At 37.4% G+C, this 15995-nt stretch overlaps 2 protein-coding genes across 2 annotated transcripts in view; one reads left to right on the top strand and one right to left on the bottom strand.

Annotated features, from left to right (window-relative positions):
- Positions 1-3947, bottom strand: part of LOC110449453 (FMRFamide receptor-like) — a 10658-nt gene extending 6711 nt beyond the window's left edge. The window contains exon 1 of the mRNA XM_021496327.1: positions 3489-3947. The gene's annotated coding sequence lies outside the window, so the exon portion shown is untranslated. The remainder of the gene's footprint in view (positions 1-3488) is intronic.
- The window catches only part of LOC110449458 (leucine-rich repeat and coiled-coil domain-containing protein 1-like), a 142575-nt gene that overhangs the window by 45304 nt on the left and 81276 nt on the right, over positions 1-15995 (top strand). The gene's annotated exons all lie outside the window — the stretch shown is intronic.

Raw genomic sequence — 15995 nt, 5'->3', positions numbered from 1 at the left:
TTAATTACATAGGGTCAGCATATTGAGCCTAAAGCTTGTGTTAATTACATAGGGTCAGCATATTGAGCCTATTAAAGCTTGTATTAATTACATAGGGTCAGTATATTGAGCCTAAAGCTTGTGTTAATTACATAGGGTCAGCATATTGAGCCTAAAGCTTGTGTTAATTACATAGGGTCAGCATATTGAGCCTATTAAAGCTTGTATTAATTACATATGGTCAGCATATTGAGCCTAAAGCTTGTGTTTATTACATAGGGTCAGCATATTGAGCCTATTTNTAATTACATATGGTCAGCATATTGAGCCTTAAGCTTGTGTTAATTACATATGGTCAGCATATTGAGCCTATTAAAGCTTGTGTTAATTACATATGGTCAGCATATTGAGCCTTAAGCTTGTGTTAATTACATATGGTCAACATATTGAGCCTAAAGCTTGTGTTAATTTCATAGGGTCAGCATATTGAGCCTAAAGCTTGTGTTAATAACATAGGCTTGTGTTAATTACATAGGGTCAGCATATTGAGCCTTAAGCTTGTATTAATTACATATGGTCAGCATATTGAGCCTTAAGCTTGTGTTAATTACATATGGTCAGCATATTGAGCCTATTAAAGCTTGTGTTAATTACATATGGTCAGCATATTGAGCCTTAAGCTTGTGTTAATTACATATGGTCAACATATTGAGCCTAAAGCTTGTGTTAATTTCATAGGGTCAGCATATTGAGCCTAAAGCTTGTGTTAATAACATAGGCTTGTGTTAATTACATATGGTCAGCATATTGAGCCTTAAGCTTGTGTTAATTACATATGGTCAAGATACAATGTTTGATCAGATGTACAGTGTGTACAGGTTTAAGACATATACATATATAACATACAGGATAAGGGAGGAAATCATAAATCATAAAAAGTAAAATTGCTTTGCAGATCTCTTGAATTCTAAAAGTGAGGTACAATTTCTAATTTGACTTTGTAAAAGATTCCATGTAAGGGGTCCCTGATATCTGAAAGGTTTTCCAAAAATGTTTGTCTCATGACATGGCAAGTAAAACACATTGGTAGATGATGATCTTGTAGTCCTACCCTGAACATCAGATATATATGTAAAATCATTCCAATGTTGTGAAGCTAATTTGTTAAGTATCTTGTACATAAGAACTAACTGGTTGTATAGAATTCTTTTGTTTGAACATATCACAGTGAGATGTTGAAAAATCACATGTCAAAATAATAATTCTTTTAGTTTCACATTTTCTCTGTGAGGTAGTATAGTAACGAGCACTACGGGTGTTTTTTTACTGTTAATAAACATTAGTTTTCATCACAGCATTTTGACACTAATTTTGCATCAGCATTGAGGTTGGTATTTACAATGTCCAGTGATTTCCGTTGTGATTGCGCTGTGGTGTCATCAGCATACATATACAAAGAACTTTGATTTGTGATAAGGCACTGATCATAATAACATATAAAATGAACAAAAATAGCCCCAATATTGACCCTTAAAGATTGATAAAATGTAGAGTCACTGTTTATAAGATCTTCAAACAAATAACCGTAATATGTTACTTCAACCTATTTGAATAAATTTGACCTCACGCCCCTCTTTGAAGGTCATACATGTAGATGAATAACAGGAGAGCTGTACGGGCTCATTGGGCATCTTGTTTATTGTAAATATTCATTAACACTTAGTGAACATGTTTAAAAGTATGATTTATTTCAAATTAAAAAAAATCCTTAAAAAGGGTTTTATCTGTAAGCCGTAGGGAAAATAATTGGGCTTCATGAAAAAAATTAGGTAAATGTTAATTGTTTGCTATAAAAATGCCAGATTGATAACAAGATAGTCCTGGATTTTATTATCAAAATTTTAATACAATGAGAAATTTTCTTATCCGTTCATTCCTTCCACAGATAATCTATTCTGAGCGTTTCTGAAAGACATTTGTTCATATGAAATCAAGACCAAAAAATGAAAAACAGAAACAGCATCTTAACTTTAAGAAATAGCCTTTTCAGGGTGTTTACAGCCCAAAATGACACTGATAATAATGTTGTTGTTTTTTTAATATCATTGACATGAATTTGAGATTTTATATCAGTCTGGGACAATGTATTGCAACAGCTATACTTTACAATCACTTAATGAGTACATATGACTGTATAATATTTTACAATGTAATACATTATACAGTTTATATTCTACAGTGTAGTACATTTACATTTTATAATATTTTACAATGAAATACATTATACTGTTTATATTCTACAGTGTAGTACATTTACATTTTATAATATTTTACAATGTAATACATTATACAGTTTATATTCTACAGTGTAGTACATTTACATTTTATAATATTTTACAATGTAATACATTGTACAGTTTATATTCTACAGTGTAGTACATTTACATTTTATAATACTTCACAATGTAATACATTGTACAGTTTATATTCTACAGTGTAGTACATTTCTTTATTATGTATAACATTTTATAGTGAAGTAGATTTTAGATGGTAGTACATTTTATAGTAATGTACATTTTAGATGGTAGTACATTTTAAAGTGAAGTACATTTTAGATGGTAGTACATTTTATTGTGAAGTACATTTTAGATGGTAGTACATTTTATAGTGAAGTACATTTTAGATGGTAGTACATTTTAAAGTGTAGTACATTTTAGATGGTAGTACATTTTATAGTAATGTACATTTTAGATGGTAGTACATTTTATAGTGAAGTACATTTTAGATGGTATTACATTTTAAAGTGAAGTACATTTTAGATGGTAGTACATGGTAGTACATTTTACAGTGAAGTATATTTTAGATGGTAGTTCATTTTAAAGTATATTTTGCAGGTTGGTACATTTTAAAAGTATTTGCTATAAAATATATTTTATAGTGAAGTTATTTGAGAGTGAAATACATTTTACATTGTACTACATTTTACAATGAGCTAAGTGTACATTTTTAAGTGAAGTAAATAATGACATTTTAGTATATTTAAAGTTTAAGACATTTTACATTGTGCTACATTTTACAATGAACTATGACGTGTACATATTTCAGTGAAGTAAATAATGACATTTTAGTATATTTAAAGTTTAAGACATTTTACGGTGTAGTACAGTTTACTCATAACGTTGAAATTTTAACAAACAAAAAAACCCATATTGGGATCATTATTTTATGTTAAAATTCGGTTTTTAGAAGAAGAAAAAAAATCCTTTTTACAAAATTTAGTATTTTTTCACATTTATGTAAAATTGTAACAAAATTAAATTTTTAAATTAGTGGATTCTTTGTAATTTGGTGTCCATACGCTCCAAACACTTAACTTGGGTATAAATTTATTTCCATTATATAAAAAGTTTTTTCTCAACTTTCTGCTATCATAAATATATAAACAAGAAACAAGAAGAAAGATTCAATTAATTAGAAAAGGATGGAAGAAAATGATAAATGTAACCTACCTGCTAATTAAGAAAACTATTTCTGCCAGGCATATCACTTCAGATCACATAGGTAAATCCAGGTGATATTGTCGCTGTCTGGTAACAGTGTGTAACTGAGTGTTGTGTCCTGTAAGTCTTTTACTCCAGTTGCTGTCTGGTGACAGTGTGTAACTGAACGTTGTGTCCTGTAAGTCTTTCACTCCTGTTGTTGTCTGTCGACAATGTGTAACTGGGCTTCCTTAACCTTGTAAAACTTTAACAGTGCTCTCTACTCATCGCAGCAACTTTGGCTCCTCACACAACTACAGCATCCCCGGAACTTCTCAGCCAGTCAGTGTGTACTCTCAAGTCTAAAAACAAGTTTGCAGGCTATAATTACTGGGCCTGTTGTTAGTTGACCAAAGCACTCACCAGTGAATCACACTGACCAATCCTACTGACCAATCACAATGGTTGAGTCGAGTCCTCTTGTTCGGTGTCTTGCCCTACAATCTGTAAAATGACAATCTGCTCTATGGTATTGATTGGGTGCAGCCTTCCATTGGTATCAGGGAAGACCAGAAAAAGCAGAATGGTGTCATGATAGCTATAGTATGTTGTATAATGATAAAGGGTCCTGTCTCCCTCCCACCTTTTGTGTTATAAGTCTCCCACCGGTTCCCGGGGGGGGGGGGCTATATGTTTGCACTCCGTCCATCTGTCCGTCCGTCATTCTGTCCTTCTGTCTTGTCCGGGGCATATCTTCTATATTATTTCATCTGGAGTAACCAGATTTCGTGTACAAGGACATCTTGGGATGGTGGAGTGCAGAGTGCAAGAAAAAGGTCACTATGACCTCACTGTGACCTATGCATTGACCTTTAACCTTAACTTTTTAAATGTTCGTCCGGGCACAGCTTCCATACTATTTCACCTGGAGTAAACAGATTTGGTGTACAAGAACATCTGGGGATGGCAGAGTGCAAGAATTAGATCACTGTGACCTATGACTTGACCTTTGACCTTCACTTTTACTTCACTTTTACTTCAACTATGACCTGACTGTGACCTATGCTGTGTGACATAAGTACACTGACATCTTGGGATGGTTTCTACGAACCTATTATTTTGTTACTTTTAATTGTTGTTTTATTGTACATATGCACGAAAGGCTACACTTCATGAAATTAAATTGTACCATTAATTTAACTTATTTGAGTTTATTGTAAATTGTTTAAATCTATTTTTACGGAGGTGTTTATAATGCCTGCCGTATGGAGATCACCTATCGGAAGTATCATTAGTATTTTTTTTCCATCAGAAGTACAGAATTTGCGACCTCTGTCGGTAACCTCCGTTACTGAAAATGCTAGGGAGACAACTTTTGTAGCACTTCGTTCATATAGTCTATGTAAGAAATACTAAACTCATTCAAATAGTTAACATTATTTTCAATAACAATAAGAATATTGATAAGAATATTGACTTTAAAATCTTTATACTATATTCCCCTTCATCCATTTTTGAACATTTATCAAATTATAAAAAATAATACTGTTGGTAGGGAGACAACTGTGAGATAGTAGTTATTGATCAGGACAACCGTTTCACTACAAAAAATATAGTTGTCATAACAGCCAAACACAAATAAATTATAACTTTTTTTATTGGTCATTTTATTATGTATAATATGAACATGTGTATAACAGAAATTAAATCATTTGATTATCTTCAAAGATTGGACTTTAAATCTTCTGTTGTAAACTACATTTTCCCCCATTCCGCCCTATTGGATGAGTTATACTTGGTGAATAAGAGTGAAGCAAAAATACCTTCAACGACTTCATTTTCGAAATTTCACTGATGTAGTCAGCACACACTGATGTTTTGGACCTAGGTCATGGTAACCTATTGTGATAGTCTTTTGTCCGTCGTCATCCGTCATGCGTTGTGCGTTAACTTTTCCTTGTGAACACGATAACTTCAGTAAATGTTAACCGAGTTTGATGAAACTTTGTATGCAGCCATATATCAATAAGATCTCGAACGAGTTTGAAAATGGGAATTATTCGACAGTAACTTACACAGTAATTGCCCTTTGTAATAATATTATTATTAGACCTTATGAACACAATAACTTGAGTAAATGTTAACCGAGTTTGTTGAAACTTTGTATGCAGCCATATATCAAAAAGATCTCAGACGAATTCGAAAATGGGAATTATTCGACGGTAACTTACAGAGTTTTTGCCCTTTGTAATAATATTATTACACTATTTTGTATTGGACCTTGTGTTCACGATAACTTGAGTCAATATCAACCAAGTTTGATGAAACTCTGTATGTAGCCTTATATCAATAAGATCTCGAATGAGTTCAAAACTGGGAATTTTTTGACAGTAACTTAAAGAGTTATTGCCCTGTGTAATAATATTATTATTGGACCTTGTAAACACAATAACTTGAATAAATGTTGACTGAGTTCAATGAAACTTTGTGCGGTAATTATTTGACGGTAACCTGCAGAGTTATTGCCCTTTGTCATTATATTATTATTTGTCCCTGTGATGTTGATTGACATTACACAAGAATAGATGTAAATTCATGTGGTACACCTTTTTTTTGCATTCATGACGCATTTTTGCTACTCAATAAACAAGATGCTATTAAAATTTTGTGCCTTTTTTAATAAATCATTGATTTACGCTTTTACTTGTTTCTTTTAAACAAGAACAGAAGACATACAGTTACCAAGTTTTTTCAAAACAGACCCCTAGGGTCAAAATTGGAGTCACACCCATTTAATTCAGTTATCGTGTTCACAGGGTCCAACAATAATAGAATTATCACGGGGAAAAACTATGTAAGTTATGGTCAAATTGGTCCGGTATTCAAACTCATCCAAGATCTCATTGATACAAAGCTGCATACAAAGTTTCATCAAAACTGGTTTATATTTACTGAAGTTATTGTGTTCACAAGGAAAAATTAATGGACGATGCAGCAAGGTCACTCGGACCGACGAAAAGTATGAATTGGCCCCTGGATGACAGTCCTAATTTGAAGCGGATGTCAGGTGACCGTTAAGGCCCATGGGCCTCTTGTTATATTTATTAAAAGGTGTTTGGGCCAGAGTGGGAATCAGACTGGATGGGGAAGGGGGGAGTTCCAGTTGAAAATGTTCTGAAATTCCAGTGTTTGATAAGCAGGTAACTTTGATGGTAAGTAGTTCTAAGTTTAAAAATAAGTACTTGCTCTTGAATGTGTATCAATAATTGTGTTAGTATCAATTGCTTTATTTCAAATTTCACCTTTTACATTTCATTATTTTCCATGTCCAACTATCTGACTTAACGCCTCCTTCAGTGCTTACAGTACTTCAGTCTGTTAATGATAGACTATACCCCTTCATCTGTATTTCTACTTTCTTTTAAATAGTCCAGAACGGCAAAGTGAATTCTGACTTAATTTGATCTGAAGCATTGTTTGGCCAAGGGGACTCGTTATAGTATAAACAGAGGGTGCATGAAGCCAATCTGGTGACAAAGGAACACAACTGAATAAAGGGAAATAGTATAAACCTTTAAAATCTTCCTCACGCTATCAATGAAGGGATTTGAACCAAATTTCACTGGGTCAGCATCTTTGGGACAAGGGGACTGAATGCTGTATTTAAACAGAGGGTGTTCAAAAAGAGAAAGAGTATTCAGATATCACCTGAATTGCTTCTAGAATAACATTGGGCAAAGGAAATATCCTGGAGCTTGAGACTTTGGCCTTTAGTTTGATACTTTGTTGTACATCCTGGTCTTCTGTTGTACATCCTGGTTTTCTGTTGTACATCCTGTTCATCCTGGTCTTCTGTTGTCCATCCTGGTCTTCTGTTGTCCATCCTGGTCTTCTGTTGTCCATCCTGGTCTTCTGTTGTCCATCCTGGTCTTCTGTTGTCCATCCTGGTCTTCTGTTGTCCATCCTGGTCTTCTGTTGTCCATCCTGGTCTTCTGTTGTCCATCCTGGTCTTCTGTTGTCCATCCTGGTCTTCTGTTGTCCATCCTGGTCTTCTGTTGTCCATCCTGGTCTTCTGTTGTCCATCCTGGTCTTCTGTTGTCCATCCTGGTCTTCTGTTGTCCATCCTGGTCTTCTGTTGTCCATCCTGGTCTTCTGTTGTCCATCCTGGTCTTCTGTTGTCCATCCTGGTCTTCTGTTGTCCATCCTGGTCTTCTGTTGTCCATCCTGGTCTTCTGTTGTCCATCCTGGTCTTCTGTTGTCCATCCTGGTCTTCTGTTGTCCATCCTGGTCTTCTGTTGTCCATCCTGGTCTTCTGTTGTCCATCCTGGTCTTCTGTTGTCCATCCTGGTCTTCTGTTGTCCATCCTGGTCTTCTGTTGTCCATCCTGGTCTTCTGTTGTACATCCTGGTCTTCTGTTGTACATCCTGGTCTTCTGTTGTACATCCTGGTCTTCTGTTGTTCATCCTGGTCTTCTATTGTACATCCTGGTCTTCTGTTGTACATCCTGGTCTTCTGTTGTACATCCTGGTCTTCTGTTGTCCATCCTGGTCTTCTGTTGTCCATCCTGGCCTTCTGTTGTTCATCCTGGTCTTCTATTGTACATCCTGGTCTTCTGTTGTACGTCCTGGTCTTCTGTTGTTCATCCTGGTCTTCTGTTGTACATCTTGGTCTTCTGTTGTTCATCCTGGTCTTCTGTTGTACATCTTGGTCTTCCGTTGTACATCCTGGTCTTCTGTTGTCCATCTTGGTCTTCTGTTATACATCCTGGTCTTCTATTGTCCATCCTGGTCTTCTGTTGTACATCTTGGTCTTCTGTTGTACCTCCTGGTCTTCTGTTGTACATCCTGGTCTTTTGTTGTACATCCTGGTCTTCCTAAACCCTTATACTGCAAATTGTTACCAGGTTTGGTGTGTAATATCAATAACTTGAAGAAGGCAAGGTGAGATACTGAGATATGTGTGTATGTCGTCTGTTCTGAGATATGTGTGTATGTCGTCTGTCCTGAGATATGTGTGTAAGTCGTCTGTACTGAGATATGTGTGTAAAAGTCGTCTGTACTGAGATATGTGTGTATGTCTTCTGTACTGAGATATGTGTGTATGTCGTCTGTACCGAGATATGTGTGTATGTCGTCTGTACTTAGATATGTGTGTATGTCGTCTGTACTGAGAGATGTGTGTATGTCGTCTGTACTGAGATATGGGTGTATGTCGTCTGTACTGAGATATGTGTGTAAAGGTCGTCTGTACTGAGATATGTGTGTATTTCGTCTGTACTAAGATATGTGTGTATGTCGTCTGTACTGAGAGATGTGTGTATGTCGTCTGTACTGAGATATATGTGTATGCCGTCTGTACTGAGATATGTGTGTATGTCTCCTGTTCTGAGATATGTGTGTATGTCGTCTGTCCTGAGATATGTGTGTATGTCGTCTGTACCGAGATATGTGTGTATGTCGTCTGTACTTAGATATGTGTGTATGTCGGTTAACTCCATTATCTAATATCTCTGTTGTACATCCTGGTCTTCTGCTGTACATCCTGGTCTTCTGTTGTACATCCTGGTCTTCTGTTGTTCATCCTGGTCTTCTGTTGTACATCTTGGTCTTCTGTTGTTCATCCTGGTCTTCTGTTGTACATCTTGGTCTTCTGTTGTTCATCCTGGTCTTCTGTTGTACATCTTGGTCTTCTGTTGTTCATCCTGGTCTTCTGTTGTACATCTTGGTCTTCTGTTGTACCTCCTGGTCTTCTGTTGTACATCCTGGTCTTCCTTAACCCTTATACTGCAAATTGTTACCAGGTTTGGTGTGTAATATCAATAACTTGAAGAAGGCAAGGTGAGATACTGAGATATGTGTGTATGTCGTCTGTCCTGAGATATGTGTGTAAGTCGTCTGTACTGAGATATGTGTGTATTTCGTCTGTACTAAGATATGTGTGTATGTCGTCTGTACTGAGATATATGTGTGTATGCCATAAGTACTGAGATATGTGTGTATGTCGTCTGTTCTGAGATATGTGTGTATGTCGTCTGTACCGAGATATGTGTGTATGTCGTCTGTACTGAGATATGGGTGTATGTCGTCTGTACTGAGATATGTGTGTAAAGGTCGTCTGTACTGAGATATGTGTGTATTTCGTCTTTTCTGAGATATGTGTGTATGTCGTCTGTCCTGAGATATGTGTGTATGTCGTCTGTACCGAGATATGTGTGTATGTCGTCTGTACTAAGATATGTGTGTATGTCGTCTGTACTGAGATGTGTGTGTATGTCGTCTGTACTGAGATATGTATGTCGTCTGTACTGAGATATGTGTGTATTTCGTCTGTACTAAGATATGTGTGTATGTCGTCTGTACTGAGAGATGTGTGTATGTCGTCTGTACTGAGATGTGTGTGTATGTCGTCTGTACTGAGATATATGTGTGTATGCCATAAGTACTGAGATATGTGTGTATGTCGTCTGTGCTGAGATATGTGTGTATGTCGTCTGTACTTAGATATGTGTGTATGTCGTCTGTACTGAGATATGAGTGTATGTCGTCTGTACTGAGATATGTGTGTATGGCGTCTGTACTAAGATATGTGTGTATGTCGTCTGTACTGAGAGATGTGTGTATGTCGTCTGTACTGAGATGTGTGTGTATGTCGTCTGTACTGAGATATGTATGTCGTCTGTACTGAGATATGTGTGTATGTCGTCTGTACTTAGATATGTGTGTATGTCGGTTAACTCCATTATCTAATATCTATAAAGACACATTTACAGTGTTATATATGTAAGTAACTAAGACATGGAAAAGTCGTCAGCAGGAAGTCAGATCAGATAATGATCAATAATGGTGGATTAACACGAATCACATTTCATTACAGTTGTGTGCCTCAGGTCTAACCCTGTAATAGGTGTAGCTTCCTAGACCAGCGTGGCAGTGAAACACCAGCTTCTGTCAGGCTTTCCTAACCCTGTAATAGGTGTAGCTTCCTAGACCAGCGTGGCAGTGAAACACCAGATTCTGTCAGGCTTTCCTAACCCTGTAATAGGTGTAGCTTCCTAGACCAGCGTGGCAGTGAAACACCAGATTCTGTCAGGCTTTCCTAACCCTGTAATAGGTGTAGCTTCCTAGACCAGCGTGGAAGTGAAACACCAGCTTCTGTCAGGCTTTCCTAACACTGTAATAGGTGTAGCTTCCTATACCAGTGTGGCTGTGAAACACCAGCTTCTGTCAGGCTTTCCTAACCCTGTAATAGGTGTAGCTTCCTAGACCAGCGTGGCAGTGAAACACCAGATTCTGTCAGGCTTTCCTAACCCTGTAATAGGTGTAGCTTCCTAGACCAGTGTTGCAGTGAAACACCAGTTTCTGTCAGGTTTTCCTAACCCTGTAATAGGTGTAGCTTCCTATACCAGCGTGGCAGTGAAACACCAGCTTCTGTCAGGCTTTCCAACTTACTGTGTGATCAACAGCTTTATAACCTTGGTGCTCAAGTAGGTATTGTAAAGCATCTGAAACAAGGAATCTAGTTAATTAAACCTCTTCATTGAGCAGAACTTCATATAATTACATTTAGAATGAATAGAGGAATCTCACCAAAAGTCTTTTTTATTTGTGGAAATGTTTCTAATGCTTGAGGTGTCAGCACAGATTTTTATTTCCCTTCTGACATTAGCTTGGCACAGAAAATGTCATTTTAGGAAAATTACAAGTGTTTGTTTTAATTTGATTTTATAAACTATATATAGCTACTCATCTGATTATTTAAGTCAGCAAAACTGTATATTGTCTTTGGTCATTATATGTGATATATAACATTTGTTAATATTTATGACTAAGAATTAACTTCTTGATTTAGTGTGAACTAAAATTGTGTTGTTGCTTATTTTTTACAAAAGAATTTACCAGGAATTTATTTTCTTGCTAAAATATTATCAAAATAAATTCCTGGTAAATAATTTTGAAAAACATAAGCAACAACAGAAGTTTGTGTTGAATAAACAAAGTAGGAATCAATAATGCTATCCTGTTATTGTACGAGGCGCATCAATTCAGGCCCCCACAATCACTCGTTACGGGTAATTTTCTCTGGAAGGTATCGGAGACAAAACCTATTTGCTGAGCATTAAGTACTGGGAGCGTACGTCACTGTCATTACAGAGACTCTATTTGTCAGATATCAGCACCTGACGAGTTTCTGGCTTTGATGTTGCCAGTGGAAAGCCACTTATATTTGGTTTCGCTGGATTAAGTAAAATAGTGCTATTATGACACAGATAATTTTATTCTCTTATTATCCCCTGCTTTCACTGAAACGGGGGATATTAATTTGGGTTTGTCCGTCTGTCTGTCACGTTTCGTTTCCGTGCAATAACTGCAACAAATGTTAACTGATTTTCTTCAAACTTGGTAACAGAATTAAATGCCTGCAGGGCTTGGCCAAGTTTGATGACCACTTAAATCAGACTTTATTAATCGGAGTAATGGCCCCTTATCATTATCTGCCGTTTCCGTGCAATAACTGCAACAAATGTTAACCAATTTTCTTCAAACTTGGGACCAGGGTTAAATGCCTTAAGGGCTCGGCCAAGTTCGATGCCCTTTTTCAGTGGACTTGATTTGGCAGAGTTGACGTGGCCCCTTGAATAACGAAAATGCATTATCTACCGTTTCTGTTCATTAACTATCGCAAATATTATCCGATTGTCTTCAAACTTAATAACAGGGTTTAACGCATTAAGGACTCAGCCAAGTTTGACAACCACTTTAATCGGACTCCATTTGGCAGAGTTATGGCCCCTTGATTAATGAAAAACGCCATTATCTGCAGTTTCCGCTTAATAACTCTAGCAAATATTAGCCAAATTCCTTCTCGGGCACTCTTTGATTTTCGTGTGAAAATTGCTGTAGATATTGTGCAGATATTTCAACCAAATTCCGTATGCACATCCGACTCATGCTAAGTTTGCCAACCGATGTAATATGTGCATATTTACGTATAATTAATGAGGTTAGTAAATTCTGATGGATTAAAAGATTAATTTACACCATAATACCTACATGTTCAATAAAAAGTCTAATTACTGTATAAGGCTTTTTTGTTTCTTCGAGTTTCAAGCTATACATTATGTCTCAACAGCACGATACTCATATATTTAAACCTAACCTTGATAATGTTTACCTACAATATGTCCTGCAAGCGGGGGATATAAATACCACAAAGTTGCTTGTTTAAAACTGACATAGCATGCATGTTAAGAACCGTTGACACTAAGTTAGGTACCATCAACAAGCATTCTAAACTTAGTTAATGTGTCGAGTGCTTGTTGGTTATCTTGTACATACATGGTTCACTTAGTTTTTAAGTTTTATAATAACACAAGGTTTATCAAGCGTCTTTTACAGTTTGAAAATTTTCTACTGAAAGCAAGATAAACATGGACACAAACCATGAGTTTGGGGAGGTTTTTGTTCTCTAACATTCCTATTACATACAGAAAACCACAAATTTCTGTTGAAAATACAAGATTCCTGTTTTCTGACTGGGGAAGGAATTGTCATAACTTGCAGGAAAAGCCAAATAATCACTTATATCTTCTAGTTGTTGAGTTATTCATCAGCCAAAAATCTGACAAAATTTTCAAAGATATTTTTTGTAAATTCATGAAAAACTGTTAATTTGTTCCGAAATAAAAGATGCTTTTTGAGGCAAATGACAACCTCTTAACCTCAAAACAGCCATTTGTGTTTTTTGATCGGTAACTGGAGTACAAATCAAAGACCTCTATTTTCCAAGCTGGACTGCTTGTGTGGATGAATATACAATGTTTTTGACTTTGCCGGAACCGGGTGCTTGCCTTTAAGTCGTGCCACAGCTTCCTATTTCTCAGTCCAGCTAGGGCTTTCACTGTCAATAGCTAAAAAAGCTATCGGCTATTTTACTTTTTGAATTGGCTACTAACTCAAAAAATATAGAAAACAATCTGCAACTTAGTCCAAGAAAAACAGCCTGTCCACTTGTGTATTGTGGCCAACACCAATATCGTTTATACATGATCAGGGTGGACACAGTCCAGGGTGTGCTGTATATACATGATCAGGGTGGACACAGTCCAGGGTGTGCTGTATATACATGATCAGGGTGGACACAGTCCAGGGTGTGCTGTATATACATGATCAGGGTGGACACAGTCCAGGGTGTGCTGTATATACATGATCAGGGTGGACACAGTCCAGGGTGTGCTGTATATACATGATCAGGGTGGACACAGTCCAGGGTGTGCTGTATATACATGATCAGGGTGGACACAGTCCAGGGTGTGCTGTATATACATGATCAGGGTGGACACAGTCCAGGGTGTGCTGTATATACATGATCAGGGTGGACACAGTCCAGGGTGTGCTGTATATACATGATCAGGGTGGACACAGTCCAGGGTGTGCTGTATATACATGATCAGGGTGGACACAGTCCAGGGTGTGCTGTATATACATGATCAGGGTGGACACAGTCCAGGGTGTGCTGTATATACATGATCAGGGTGGACACAGTCCAGGGTGTGCTGTATATACATGATCAGGGTGGACACAGTCCAGGGTGTGCTGTATATACATGATCAGGGTGGACACAGTCCAGGGTGTGCTGTATATACATGATCAGGGTGGACACAGTCCAGGGTGTGCTGTATATACATGATCAGGGTGGACACAGTCCAGGGTGTGCTGTATATACATGATCAGGGTGGACACAGTCCAGGGTGTGCTGTATATACATGATCAGGGTGGACACAGTCCAGGGTGTGCTGCATATACATGATCAGGGTGGACACAGTCCAGGGTGTGCTGTATATACATGATCAGGGTGGACACAGTCCAGGGTGCACTGTATATACATGATCAGGGTGGACACAGTCCAGGCTGCGCTGTATATACATGATCAGGGTGGACACAGTCCAGGGTGCACTGTATATACATGATCAGGGTGGACACAATCCAGGGTGTGCTGTATATACATGATGCGCTGTATGACTGCAAGCCATTGATTGCTTTTGTCCAAGTTGTCAAGGCAATTATTGCAAGCTTTGGACGACAGTATGTCTGTCTGTCTATAAGATTAAAGTCAAGGCTCATGGCAGGGGACGTTACTGACTTGTCACTGTTCCAGATTTTATATGCCCGTCAAATTTGACGGGAGTATTATGGTATGGCGTCGTCCATCCGTCCAACGTAGACTTTTGTTTGTCCGTCAATCTCCTCATACATTTTTCGACCCTTGTCCTTGAAACTTAGTATACATTATAATCATGATATGAAGTTGTCTCCCTTAAAAGAATTTTGATTCAACAATTTTTCCCAAAGTTATTGCCCTTTGTTCGTTTCAGTATTTGATTTTAAGCCCACCATCATCTGATGGTGGGCTATTCAAATCACCCTGCATCCGTGGTCTGTCGTCCGTCCGTCGTCTGCCGTCCGTCGTCCGCCGTCCATCGTCCGTCCTTAAACAATTCTTGTTATCGGTATTTCTCAAGAAGTACCATAGGGATCTTTCTCAAATTTTATATGTAGGCTCCCCTTGGTCCTTAGCAGTCCAGGGCAATTTTAGAGACTGATCGGATAACCAACATGGCCAACAGGCAGCTATCTTTGATTTTGATATTGAAAGTTTGTTATCGCTATTTCTCAAGAAGTTCTATAGACCTCTTTCTCAAATTTTATATGTAGGTTCCCCTTAGTCCATAGCTGTAACTTTTGAGACTGATTGGATAAACAAATGGCCGACAGGCAGCCATCTTGGATTTGATAGTGAAAGTTTGTTATCGCTATTTCTCAAGAAGGTCGATAGAGATCTTTCTCAAATTTTATATGTAGATTCCCCTTGGTCCTTAGCTGTGCTGGGTCATAACTTTGAAACGGTTGAGATCACCACCCCAAAACTATTTATACAAATGCTGGGCAAAAAGAGACAAATGCAGTCATGATATTAGAGTTGATCCTGGGGTCTGGCCACAATCATAGGGACCTAGTTTCTGTGTCACAGATTGGAAACAGTTGAGATATCCAGGTGAGCGATACAGGCCCTATGGGCCTCTTGTTTATAGCATGTCAGCTAACCACTCTTACAATAATGCAGATCTTATTTCAATGTCAGAAAGTATATAACACTATATGTCATTCGACGGGCGTATATTGTTCCACCCAGCGGTACTCTTGTTTATTAATTCTCGCTGATTTTTTTTTTACCTTACTGTAAGAAATAGTCTATAGTAATTGTTTATGAATACGTTTCTATGTATCATAATATGGCATTCATGGTAAATTTGGTTTAAAATGTTAAGACATAAGTAGTATTTATGAAAAACTCTTCACAATAATGTTCTTAGTAACCACAAGTCAATGCTTCTTTCAAGGATTCAAAGAATTTAGTGTTAAGGATCTCTGTCACAAGCTGAAGTGTTAAGGGTCTCTGTCACAAGCTGAACTGTTAAGAGTCTCTGTCACAAGCTGAAGTGTTAAGGGTCTCTGTCACAAGCTGAAGTGTTAAGGGTCT

The sequence above is a fragment of the Mizuhopecten yessoensis genome, unplaced genomic scaffold (assembly GCF_002113885.1).
Source record: "Mizuhopecten yessoensis strain PY_sf001 unplaced genomic scaffold, ASM211388v2 scaffold4615, whole genome shotgun sequence".
NCBI classification, from domain to species: domain Eukaryota; kingdom Metazoa; phylum Mollusca; class Bivalvia; order Pectinida; family Pectinidae; genus Mizuhopecten; species Mizuhopecten yessoensis.
Note: the sequence above shows the minus strand (reverse complement) of the source record. Positions and strands in the feature narration are given on the sequence as shown.